Here is a 13,642-nt window from a genome sequence, read left to right on the forward strand (position 1 = left end):
TTGGAGTGACCTGAGTGCTTGTGTTATGTGGCGGCTCCTAGCGCCCGACAGGCAGCTCACCGTGACCTTCTCCTTGTTCAGCCTGGTGAGCGGGACGTCGGTGTGCCTGATGATAGAGTCACCTATTACAAGTGTATCAGGTGTGTTGTTTAGCCTTAAGGGCTGTGACTGTCCGGCACACTGGCTTTGTGAGCTATGTGTTGCACGTGTTTTGTTTTGGGGTAGCGGTTGCTTGGATGTCTGCTTTGGAGGTTTCTGCTGCTTAGGCAAATTTTTATTTAGAGCCTCCGAGTATGTTTTTGTGTGTTTATGTGTTTGGTCTGCTGTCGTGGTAGGTCTATGTGAGACTGGAATTGTACTGAGTGTGGTTTCCTTCTCCTCCTGACTGGTTACGCCAGTACTGAGTTGAGAGAGCTTAGCCTCCAGTTTGGCTATATGGATGCATCTCTCACATGTGTTGGAATTTATTGGGAGGAGGAGAGGGTTGTCTGTGTACATGAGGCAGTTGTAACATTGCCTCAAGATTCCCAGATTCACCAGCTGGACCGGAGAGAAGATTGACAACTGACCTTTGGACATGCTAGAATAGTATTGGGAATTCCTTTATAATTGAAAAAAAAGGGCCAATGGGGGAACAAGGTACTCAAGAGGACTTTCTGAGAGTGTAGTGCTTTTAATTTTTTAGTGCTGACTTGTATATAATTACTTTAGTGAGCAAGTGCCTTTAGTGAGCAAGTGCCAGGTAACTTAAATGCAATGTGTTACAGGTAACTTAAATGCAAAAACGACAAACAGTAACTTTCTTTTAAGTGAAACAAGGAAATGAGTACAGTAACTATGCAGATATCACTAGGGATCCACAGAAGCTCTGAAAAGCCACGTTTTAGGTGGTATTAGCGTTTCAGGGAAATAACAAGCAAACAAACAACACACATACAAACAGAGCTAGATTCAGCAGGCCTGGATCTAGTCTATGCTACATCAAGCAAGGTGTACCAATTTCAGTAAGAAACAGTTGAAATCTGCAGGCACTATAAGCCTTTAACCAGAAATTCCCAGCTCAGAAGGGCAGAGTCCAGCCTCTCCTCCCACAAGAGTGCAGACCATGAGCCTTCTTAATGTAAAATAACTGGCCTGAAGCCCAAGTGCTTAAACCAGAACTAATACACTTTTAGAATAACAGACACTGAGCCCTCAGTCAGCAGTTCCAAACTTAGAAGGATGTAAGCCACCTGTCCTGCCACCACAGTGCAGGCCACAACCTTCCTAATGTAAAACAACTGGTCTGAAGCCCAAGTGCTTAATCCAAAAGACTTAGAATGATAGCTACACTTTAATCAAGTTACTACCAAGCAGTAATAAATACAATTGAATACTTTGAAGAATGCCTGGATTAGTGCTCAAGTTATACAAACAAAGCTAGATTCAGCAGGCCTGGATCTAGTCTACGCTACAGCAAACAAGGTGTACCAATTTCAGTAAGAAGCAGTTCAAATATGCAGGCACTATAAGCCTTTAACCAGAAATTCCCAGCTCAGAAGGGCAGAGTCCAGCCTCTCCTCCCACAAGAGTGCAGACCACGAACCCTTTTAATGTAAAATAACTGGCCTGAAGCCCAAGTGCTTAAACCAGAATTAATACACTTTTAGAATAACAGACACTGAGCCCTCAATCAGCAGTTCCCAACTTAGAAGGATGTAAGCTACCTGTCCTGCCTCTACAGTGCAGACCACAAACCTTCTTAATGTAAAATAACTGGTCTGAAGCCCAAGTGCTTAAACTAAAAGGCTTAGAATGAGTTGCACCAAGAAGTAATAAATACAACTGAGTACTTTTAAGATGACGCAAAAGCAAAATAAATTAGGAAGAAACACAAATACAGTAAAAGCAGATAATTTTTTTTTTTTCAGAAAAGTAGCAAAAACAGTAGTAAAAACAATTCACATGCAGTGTAAGCTGGTGCACTTGAGTATGTAGCAATATTAGTCCACACACAGTTTGAAAAAAATGTAATTAAATTAAAAAGGACTAAAAGCAAGTGCAGAAAGGGTTTATTAGATAGAATGCGGTAAAGAGATCGGACTGGGGGAGTGTCCTAGATCAAATCTACAGTGGGGCGGGCACTGCAAAAGCCACCAAATTTAAACTACAACTACAACCAACAACAGGGAGAGGAGGTGGGGAAGACGGTTTCAACAGAGCTAGATCTGAGGAATCAGTCCAAATTATAAAACCACAAAACAATGCAGAAAATATATTTAAATCAGCTTATGTCCAGTTGATGTATGCAGACAAATCTCAGTAGCAAGCAACTCGATTTAAAATGATTACAAGAAATGTAACCAACACAGGTTTTAATGTTATCAGAAACCCCCTAAGCTAATTAACACTTAAAGGAATTTCAAAGCAGTCTAACAACTACTGCAGAGCTTCAGAGACACACACAAGACAGTTTCAACAGAGCTAGATCTGAGGAATCAGTCTAAATTATAAAACCACAAAAAAATGCAGAAAATATACTTAAATCAGCTTATGTCCAGTTGATGTATGCAGACAAATCTCAGTAGCAAGCAACTCTATTTAAAATGATTACAAGAAATGTAACCAACACAGGTTTTAATGTTATCAGAAACCCCCTAAGCTAATTAACAATGTCTCTCAACTGTCCAAATTTTTGCAGAATGTCCAGATTTTTATCAATTCCAATTTTTGGTTAGTTTCTCATAAAACTTGTTTTTTTCAGACAAATCGGTGAGGATTGAAGTTACTAAATAATGACATATATTGGAGTTTGTGTGTGTCCTTCAGAAAATACATGCTAACACAAATCCTGTTCTAACAACTTTCTAAATTCATTAGAGGAACTTAAGAGACACATTATTGGTATGGACAGCAGGCAAAAACAAATCTTTTGTTCTGCCACTGTCATTTGCTGGTCAGTACAGGCATATTTTACTACCAAGTGGTAGACCTGACCTTAACTTTAGCAAGGGTTGCGTAACAGTTGTTAAGGTTCAGTTGTGCGATAATCTGGGGGACTAAATGGTTTGTGTTTTTCCTGGTATCTGAGTGCAATTGGAGCAGTCCATACACTACATTATTATTAAGATGCTTCCTCGGATTCTTGTGGGGGTGCACATCAGACCTAATCATTTTAGATTCGTGTGTGTGTGTGTGTGTGTGTGTGTGTGTGTGTGTGTGTGTGTGTGTATATATATATATATATATATATATATATATATATATATATATATATATATATATATATATATTCAGCAGCATTTTGTTTAAAATTATGGAGGGTGTTGTAATGGAACTTCTGTTTCTGTTAGACAAGAAATGGTATTGGTTTATTTGGTGGAGATCTTTCTCTTTTGAGTACTGTGGACACTTTTTTGGACTATTCTTTTCAGATATGCAAGTAGGAAATGGGTTCAAGGTAACCATTTATGTTAGTGATCACAAACGATGTCCCATAATTCAGTAAACGATGCCACAGTTCTGATCTATAAAAATCCATACCTCATGCAGTAGTAGTGACTTCATCTTTATTTTACAAGTATCATGCTGACCCACTTACTGAAACTAAAGACTTAAGTTATAGTTTCAGAATTTAAGTAGCATAATCATAGAAAGATCTAAAGGCAGTGGTTGGACAACAGTTTAGACTTTGGCCATTGAAGATGTACTGCAATTAAAGCCTACCATATTCTAATGGGCATGCCTGGTCACTCCCTGAAGATTGTTGTACCACTTTATACCTCACTTGTTCAGTCCATGATTGAGTAAAGTGTTGCTACCTGAAATAACTTGCAAAAGGCACAACATTTTCAACTTTAAAGGCCTTGGGTTTGGAAAATGTGAACTATTCAGAAGGGTTTTAAAAACTGTCAGTATGTTCTGATTCGTATGGATTACTTCGAGGAGAACTCTGTCAAGTCTTTTAGGCAGTATTTACTCTGGTAAAAGTCAATTCCTAAAATGCAGTGCTGGGGAAGCTAATACCATCTTTAATAACTTAAAGCTTTATAAAAAAAATTGGAAATGGCAAGCAGAAGTGGGCTTGCATAACTCAGCACCTTCCAAGATCATGGAATAAGCTTCACTGTGTAGTCATGAGTTTGTTGCTCACTTCTGTCATTAACTTCTTTCAGAAATAATATAAGAATTAGAAAATATCAAAATGGAGTTATACCAGTCAAGCATCATGAAAACCAGTAGGTGGTAAGCTTGATGATCAGAATTAAGAACATTATCTGGCTGTGTGGCTCAGAGGGAATGGAGTCCTGACTTTGAAGTTGACTGTTCTGTTCGATTAGTGACCCTAACAGTGGATGAGCCAGGCAGGGAGAGGGAGATGTAAAGGGGTGTGGCCTGCTTGTTTCTTCTTGGTGAGGAGGGTCACATGCACTCGAAGGCACACTGGATAGGTGTGATTTCCCTGGTGAAGAGCCAACACAAATCCTGTTGGAAAATAAGTGTATTAAAAAATACACATGATATACACCATTATAACAGACTGTATAAACATATGCAAAAAAACAAATTACACAGACCGGTTTCGGCTAAACAGCCTTCCTCAGTGTAACAAAAATAATAAAGCCAATTGCATTCAGAAGCAGCCCATAAATATATAGGTGTACATTTAGGACAGAGACCAATGAAAATAATACACAAATTAGATAATCAAAACTGTTCATTTAAACCGGGAGGAAAAAGCCCACCCAGTTTGACAATCCACTTTGTTTCTTTGATGTCTAAAACTTGATATAAACCAGCTAGATCATTGTTTTTATGCACAATACAATCAATAAGAGTAAATTTAAATGAACCAGTCTGATGATTAGAAATATGCTTATATAGTGCACTAGTTTGCTTATGTATGACTGTTGACAACCTACTAACTTCTGCCCAGTGATGGTCCTTTGTGTCAATATTTTATCTCGTCAAGCTCTTTTATAATGGCTGAACAAAGACCCCAAGGATCTGCCCCTATGAAAAGAAAAAGCACGTTTATCTTCCAAGATGTCCATAAAAGGACCCCTCCCCCAAAATGTTCCATTGTCTGGAAATAATATCCATAAAGGATTTAGTATTTTTGCCATAAGTAGTAACTAGCCTAATCTGTGACCCCTGAGCAGAAACCTGTTCCTTATATCTTAATAATTCAGATCCATCTTGTGATTCCACATACTGATTGGCCACATGGATGTCACCAACCCTGTATCCTCAGGCTCTAAATCTGGCACATAAATCCGATTTAAAGAGCTCGTGAGTGGCAGTGCTAGAACATATTCATCTGAACCTGAGAAATTGGGACTTTGGGATATTCCTGATGACGTGTTGGGTGTGGAAGCTAGACGCATGTAGTAGTGTTGTATTGAGGAAATTTGCGGAACACCTGTGTTTCTAAAGTATTAGGAGTACGTGTGACCAAAACATCCAGAAATGTAATCTCTTGTTGATGCCAAGTTAATTTAAACTCAATACCCCAAATATTTTCATTCAGGTATTCCACAAATTCCTCAAGATACCCAGCGTCAGCCCTCCACACAAGCCAACAGTCATCAAGATATTGTCTTCAAATATCCATTTCATCAAGGTAAATATCATGGGTTCTATCATAAAGTGCCTCTTCTATATAGGCCATCTTTGCCAAGCTGCAAATGCAAATCCCTGAGGACCCTGTTCTGAAAAATCGAAACAACTGATGACATGGGGGGTTTGAACGTAGATTTAAAAACGGCAGGTATCAACAACATCATGAGGGGTATCCTGGTCCTTGAAAAATGAGCAGGCGACAAAAATTGACAACATCCTGTGCAAACTCTTGTTCGGATACATTGAAACTAGGCACAAAACTTAGACCTTTGTTCAAGATTTTTATTTGTAAGTCAGATAAGGCAGATAAAGCATAGGAGGAAATGTTATGTACATTGGTAGAACCATTTAAGTCCGAATTATCATCCTTAGAATACCCCCCAGATCTGGAGGGACCCTTATGTTTCTTCCCCCCTCTTCTTGACTTGGCTCTAAAGGGTGACCCGAATTATTGGTTGTATTGTTCCTTTTGGAAATTGGCGACATATCTGTTTGGCTGTCTTCCCTTTCAGTGTTGGACGAAGTGTCCTCACCAGATGTAAGTACATCCCTACTTCTTTTCTTAAGAATGGGTTTCATTCTCTTTGATTTAACTGATTTGGAATTGGGTGTCAAAAACCTGACACAAAGGACCATCACTGGGCAGAAGTTAGTAGGTTGTCATCCGTGTGGTCATTGCTCAAGTTGTTCACACATACATAAAACCACTTGTTTTTCTAGTAAAAAAACTTCAAAGGTTTATGACATGGATTCTTTTGGCAATTGCAGCTCAACTTGGATTATTTACTTGGCTAGCTGCTCTTGTTAAGCTTTTTATGTGGGACAAACTTCTAGGCCTTTTAGGCTTAGAATTAGTGAACACTCGAGTGACACTAGGATACATAAGCAAAACTAGTGCACTATAGAAGCATATTTCTAATCATCAGGCTGGTTTGTTTCAATTTACTATTATTGATTGTATTGTGCATAAAAACAATGATCTAGCTAGTTTACATAAAGTTTTAGGCATCAAAAAAGTGGATTGTCAAACTGGGTGGGCTTTTTCCTCCAGGTTTAAATGAATAGTTTTGATTATCTAATTTGTGTATTATTTTCATTGGTCTCTGTCCTAATTGTACGCCTGTATATCTATGGGCTGCTTCTGAATGCAATTGTCTTTATTATTTTTGGTACACTGAGGATGGCTGTTTAGCCAAAACCGGTCTGTGTAATTTGTTTTTTTTTTGCATTTGTTTATGCAATCTGTTATCATGGTGTATATCATGTGTATTTTTAATACACTTATTTTCCAACAGGATTTGTGCTGGCTTTTTTTGGTTTGGTTTCATTGGTATGAGCCATGCACTTGCCGAACGTGCGGGTGCTTTATTGTCTTTTGGAAGTTTCATTTCTCACTTGCTGTTGGCGACCTTCCTGTTTGGCTGTTTTTTCATTTCGGTGGCGTGGTTAGCCACATTGGGATATATTTTTTACAGGACAGAGACTGAGTTTTTTTACTTTCCACTTTTTTTGGTTTGCACTCATATTTTTTTTTTTTTGCCGAGTGCAACGTACTCGAGCAGCCGTTGGCGTTTCATCAAGGCCGGTTGTATCCCAGTTTGATTCAGTATTGTTTGCTTATTCTTATGACTATTGTGGAACTTGGAATGTTCATTTTTCCACCAATTGAGCGATGGCTCTTGTTCTAACAGATATATGGTTAATTAATCGTATATAGGGTCCTTTATATTTTTTGGGGGCCTGTGTATTAAAGTTCGTTTGTACTCAGTGGTTGCTCATTTCATGGCGGCGCTTTGAAAAAAGTTATTTTTAACATCAGGACTTTCAATAATAATGCGATTAGTGTCAAGGGAGTGAATTACCGAGTTCTACGGATTTGGGAACTTTGTGTTTCACATCGCTACGCATCTTTCCATCATATATGATATGTGGATTTTTGGTTCAGATACTTTCTCTGTCACAGTGTATATTGGAGGGCGTTGGCAACCATTTGGACATGCGGACAGACAATTTATGACAATTTCAACTTTGGGGGGTCTTCATTTGGCGTTCTCAAGATACTGAATAAGAACTTTTTGACATTTGGATGTTCTCTATGATAAATTGTACTTTTGATTTTTTTTTGCTAACAAGGGCTGTTTTGCATTTCAAGTGGCTATTTTTCTGTGATAATTGCGAAGCTAATGTTTTTGATTCACTATTTGTATTATTTGGGGTTTCGCTTTTATATGCAACCCTATTGATACAATGTTCTTACTCAGCACATTTTTCACACATATGATGGTTGATGTCTGAATTATTAGGGTCCACCATTGAGCTTCATTTTTGCTCTGTTTTGAATGTTTGTATATGTTTTTTATATAAGCATACATTTTGGTATAATTCTCTTATTAGATCCTGTATTACCACTGACCACACTATACATGGGATATTGATTTTGCTTTATTATGGTTGTGGGTTTCCACTGCAGCCGCTTTATTCTTATATTATTTATGGTGCAAGTATCTGGATATTTCTGTGCCATTCATTGGGATTGGGATTCTTGGGACCGCTATTTCATGCTGGGATTTAAGTAATATTTATTTTTCATTGATGACTGGGTACAACCCTGGTGTATGAATGCCTGATTATTTATCAATATTGGCATTTGAGTAACTAGGATGTTATAGTGTTTCCTCTCCTTTGGCCTTTGTTGGTTGTGGTTCAATAAGTTTGGATCTGATTTTTCATATACATCATTTAAGATCTTTTGGGTTGGCGTTAATGGTGCATAGCTGTTTTGTGGGATGTTTAAACATATTTGGTTTGTGTGATCAAGGCTATTGATAGCACCGACGGCGACTCATTCAGTATATACGGATCATATCTTGAACCACATTCTTTATAAAAGCCAGTGTGCTTTTGTTATTGGGCCTACTTTTTATAGTTTGGTGACACACATTGGGTTGCTCTGATTATATTAAGCGATTATGGATTTGGCTTCCATCATCAGGGGTTTGTCTTTTGACATCAATGATTTGGGAATATTTGGTTTGGCTTTGCAGCAGGGATCTGGTGGTCCGATGAATCCTAGCACTGATCTGGCATATGAATGTCGAATGGCTTTTTCCAAATTAATGAAAGGGATTAAGCATCTTAGAAGCAATGTATGGCATCTTCGGCTTTTTAAGGCATATCAATATAAACAAATTTCCCCTAGAGGGCTTCATGTGAAGCTTCAGCCCTTAGTACCACAAGCTGATCAGACTTTGCTTGATGATTGGCTGACCGTTCAAAAACAGGCCTCTATGGGTTTTGTTAATGCTCTTGTGGCATATTATGAAAGGACTATACAACAACAAAATTGTGAAGTGGAAACTCTTGGTCAGGGGCTAGTGAAATTTCAGGATTTGCCATGCTACGTGTCTGGGGTGAGTCAGTTAGGTAAGGACCTTTTGGAATTAGAAAATACTTTGAAGGAGAGGAAAATTAGAAAGTTTAATAGGGACCTGGATGACTTTGATAGAAGTAGACCATTTGAGATGCATAAGAAAGTCAGGTTTTTGACGCCCATTTCCAAATCAGTTAAATCAAAAAGAATGAAACCCATTCTTAAGAAAGGAAGTAGGGATGTACTTACATCTGGTGAGGACACTTCGTCCAGCACTGAAGGGGAAGACAGCCAAACAGATATGTTGCCAATTTCCAAGAGGAACAATACAACCAATAATTTGGGTCACCCTTTAGAGCTAAGTCAAGAAGAGGGGGGAGGAAACATAAGGGTCCCTCCAGATCTGGAGGGTATTCTAAGGATGATAATTCGGACTTAAATGGTTCTACCAATGTACATAACATTTCCTCCTATGCCTTATCTGACTTACAAGTAAAAATCTTGAACAAAGGTCTAAGTTTTGTGCCTAGTTTCAATGTATCCGAACAAGAGTTTGCACAAGATGCTGTCAATTTTTGTTGCCTGCTCAATTTACATTTGTTTTTCAATGACCAGGATGCCCCTCATGATGTTGTTGATACTTTCCGTTTTCGAAAATCTATGCTCAAACCCTCCCATGTCATCAATTGTTTCGATTTTTCAGAACAGGGTCCTCAGGGATTTGCATTTGCAGCTTGGCAAAGATGGTGTGATGCATGATAATATTATGAGGGCAGAATGCCTCTGATTAACAGAACTTAAGTCTAATAATGACATTGTTGTTTTGCCAGCTGACAAGGGAGGAGCGGTGGTGGTCCTAGATTGGAAAGATTATTGTCAGGAAGGTATTAAACAGATAATGGATCGTAAATATTATATGATCATGCCCTTAGATCCCACCATGAAATTCAAATCTGAGACTGACAGTTTTTTGGTTAAAGCAGTCGAAGAGGGTATTATCCCTAAAGGGACTTGTTTTCATTTGAAGGTGGACCACCCCAACCAACAATACCTCTACTTATTGCCCAAAATCCATAAGGACCCTGTTCAACCCCCTGGGCGACCCATTGTTTCTGGAAGGGGCTCATTAACAGAACCCCGCTCTGAGTTCCTTACTCAATATCTGAAACCCCTGTTGTCTCCTATACTATCACGGATTCAAGACACAACACAGTTTTTAGGAATTATTTCGGATCTCCAATTGGAATCCAAATGGTTGTTGTGTACTTTGGATGTCACTTCCCTGTATGCTAATATCCCTCATTGGGCAGGCCTAATGGCTCTTCAGTATTGGCTTGACAGGGCTAATTTAAATAGACCAGGATTTAATACTTTTCTAGTATGTTTAGCTGAATATGTTCTTGATAAGAACGTTTTTTATTTCCAGCAGCAATGTGTCTGGCAAGTTCGTGGCACGGCAATGGGGGCATCTTTTGCCCCCATATATGCCGATTTATTTATGGCCTATATAGAAGAGGCACTCATTTATAAAAGAAGCCATAATATTTACCATGATGAAATGGATATTTGGAGACGATATCTTGATGACTGTTGGCTTGTGTGGAGGGCTGACGGTGGATATCTTGAGGAATTTGTGGAATACCTGAATGAAAATATTTGGGGTATTGAGTTTAAATTAACTTGGCATCAACAAAAGAGATTACATTTCTGGATGTTTTGGTCACACGTACTCATTCTAATACTTTAGAAACACAGCTGTTCCGCAAATTTCCTCAATACAACACTCTACTACATGCGTCTAGCTTCCACCCCCGACATGTCATCAGGAATATCCCAAAGTCCCAATTTCTCAGGGTCAAACGAATATGTTCTAGCACTGCCACTCACGAGCTCTTTAAATCGGATTTGTGTACCAGATTTAGAGCCTGAGGATACAGGGTTGGTGACATCCATGTGGCCAATCAGTATGTGGAATCACAAGACGGATCTGAATTATTAAGATGTAAGGAACAGGTTTCTGCTCAGGGGTCACAGATTAGGCTAGTTACTACTTATGGCAAAAATACTAAATCCTTTATGGATATTATTTCCAGACATTGGAACATTTTTTTTTGGGGGGGGGGTCCTTTTATGGACATCTTGGATGATAAATGTGCTTTTTCTTTTGGTAGGGGCAGATCCTTGGGGTCTTTGTTCAGCCATTATAAAAGAGCTCGGCGTGATAAAATATTGACACAAAGGACCATCACTGGGCAGAAGTTAGTAGGTTGTCATCCGTGTGGTCATTGCTCGTGTTGTTCACACATATATAAAACCACTTGTTTTTCTAGTAAAAATACTTCAAAGGTTTATGACATGGATTTTTTTGGCAATTGCAGCTCAACTTGGATTATTTACTTGGCTAGCTGCTCTTGTCAAGCTTTTTATGTGGGACAAACTTCTAGGCCTTTCAGGCTTAGAATTAGTGAACACTTGAGTGATATTAGGATACATAAGCAAACTAGTGCACTATATAAGCATATTTCTAATCATCAGACTGGTTCATTTAAATTTACTATTATTGATTGTATTGTGCATAAAAACAATGATCTAGCTGGTTTACATCAAGTTTTAGACATCAACGAAAAAAGTGGATTGTCAAACTGAGTGGGCTTTTTCCTCCAGGTTTAAATGAACAGTTTTGATTATCTAATTTGTGTATTATTTTCATTGGTCTCTGTCTTAATTGTACGCCTATATATTTATGGGCTGCTTCTGAATGCAATTGGCTTTGAAACCGGTCTGTGTAATTTGTTTTTTTTTTTTTTGCATATGTTTATGCAGTCTGTTATCATGGAGTATATCATGTGTATTATTTAATACACTTCTTTTCCAACAGGATTTGTGCTGGCTGTTTTTCTTTTTTTGGTTTGGTTTCATTGGTATGAGCTGCGCACTTGCCGTACGTGCAGGTGCTTTTATTGTCTTTGGGAAGTTCCCTGGTGAAGGCCATAGAAACCATTTGCCATGCTTAAGGCGTAGGGGTGGGTCTGCTTGAAGGGAGTGTGGAATTCAGGGGGTGTCCTTTTGCAAGCATCCCATTGTATGTCCCCTTTCCTGTTTTAAGTTATGCATCCATAGGATCCATCCATCCTCAACCCCTTTTTCCCATTTGGCACATGAGGCCGGGTTGTCACTTCATCTTCTGAAAAGCCTTTGTGTGTTGCCGTTTCTTTGAAAAATCCCATTTAGCTTAAGAAGTGACGATTCCAGGCATTCAGCAAGTATGTTGCCATATATTAAGTCTTGAAAGCTTCAGTCTCCCAGTAGATTAAAAAGTTTTACACACAAAGATATTAATTGCACAGGGAGAGATGGAGGCAGTATCTTATGGTTTGTGTTACAGCAAATTTACATAACCCAGAGAGGTGTCACAGAAACTGCTCAGTATTACCTTTCAGTGGCCTGGAGTCTGGCCCGGAATATTTTTCTCCTTTAACCAAGCTGAAATATCCAGGAAAGGAACAGCCAGCACTAGAAAAGTCCGATGTTTTAATCAAGCCAGAAATGCACAGTAACATACACTAACGCATACTCTGTAGTACAAAGCATTTTCGTCAGTATTACAAAGACTTCATCAGATGCAGGACCGAAAACCAACACTTCAATTTATATACAAGCTCATTTCCTGTTAAAATTACTAAACATTGATTTCTAAAGACGGTGAATAAACCTTAACAAGACATGTAACTTCTCATCTTAAAAAACACTTAAAACCACTAAATAAATAGATAAAACCTTAAATATGTTAAGATAAATACATCTATTTCTTTACAACACTTTTCAGTCCAAAATTACATAAACCTGTCAACTCCTGCTTTCTGTTAAACCTCACTCCTCCTCCTGAACAGTATTCTTCATCTGTTGGGCCCACAAATTCCACTCATTTCTATGTAGTTTGCTCCTTCCCTTTTCTAAAGATTCCTCTTACAATTATTTTATATAGTTTTTTTTTACAATATTCAGTACTTCAGATACAACTGCAGGCAGTCTTGAGATAATTTATACTGGCACATGAACCAAGGAAGGAAGGCAAGACTGCTCATAAGCTGTGACTGAATGCTTATTGTCATCTGTCGTGTTGATCTACTGTAAAGGTAAAAACTCCCTTACATGTACTTTGCATTCACTCCTCTTCCTGTCTGTAAAGTATTGACCTGTGCATAAGTCTTTCAGGGCTAGTAGGCAGGTAGGCTGTTTTAATGACCTGCGGTAGTCTGCATGTTGCAAGTCCTCATTCAGAGATGCAGAAACTAATGTGATGTCCCCAAACTCCAGTAGAGATTGTCCATTGCCCCTCTCCTTTCTTTCCCACTTGAATTGTTAGCTATGAGAGGTTTACTTTCACGTGTATGTACCTTTGCCCAAAGTCAAATGAGGAAAAGTCCCTTTTTTCTCTCTGTACCTGTCTGTCTTTCTGTCTCTCTGGCATGGTATGATGGTATGGTTTCCTTCACGTATTGCCACTGTCAGTTGTTTCTGTCCCTTAAGTATCACATTATTCCTCCTAAAGTATACTTTGCACAAGTAGTAGCTGATTTGTGACTTCACTTTGGTATGTTGAATGTTACTATTTTTATGCATGTGGTGTGACGCAATAGGTTTGTGACCCTTTCCCCAAAATAATTAAAT

General features: G+C 38.6%; 1 protein-coding gene across 1 annotated transcript in view; it reads left to right on the plus strand.

Annotated features, from left to right (window-relative positions):
• HLTF (helicase like transcription factor) overlaps positions 1-13,642 on the plus strand; it is a gene marked incomplete in the record, with an annotated part of 1,324,997 nt that overhangs the window by 67,675 nt on the left and 1,243,680 nt on the right.

Source organism: Protopterus annectens, chromosome 4.part1 (assembly GCF_019279795.1).
Source record: "Protopterus annectens isolate FY-2018-M chromosome 4.part1, PAN1.0, whole genome shotgun sequence".
Lineage (NCBI taxonomy): Eukaryota > Metazoa > Chordata > Ceratodontiformes > Protopteridae > Protopterus > Protopterus annectens.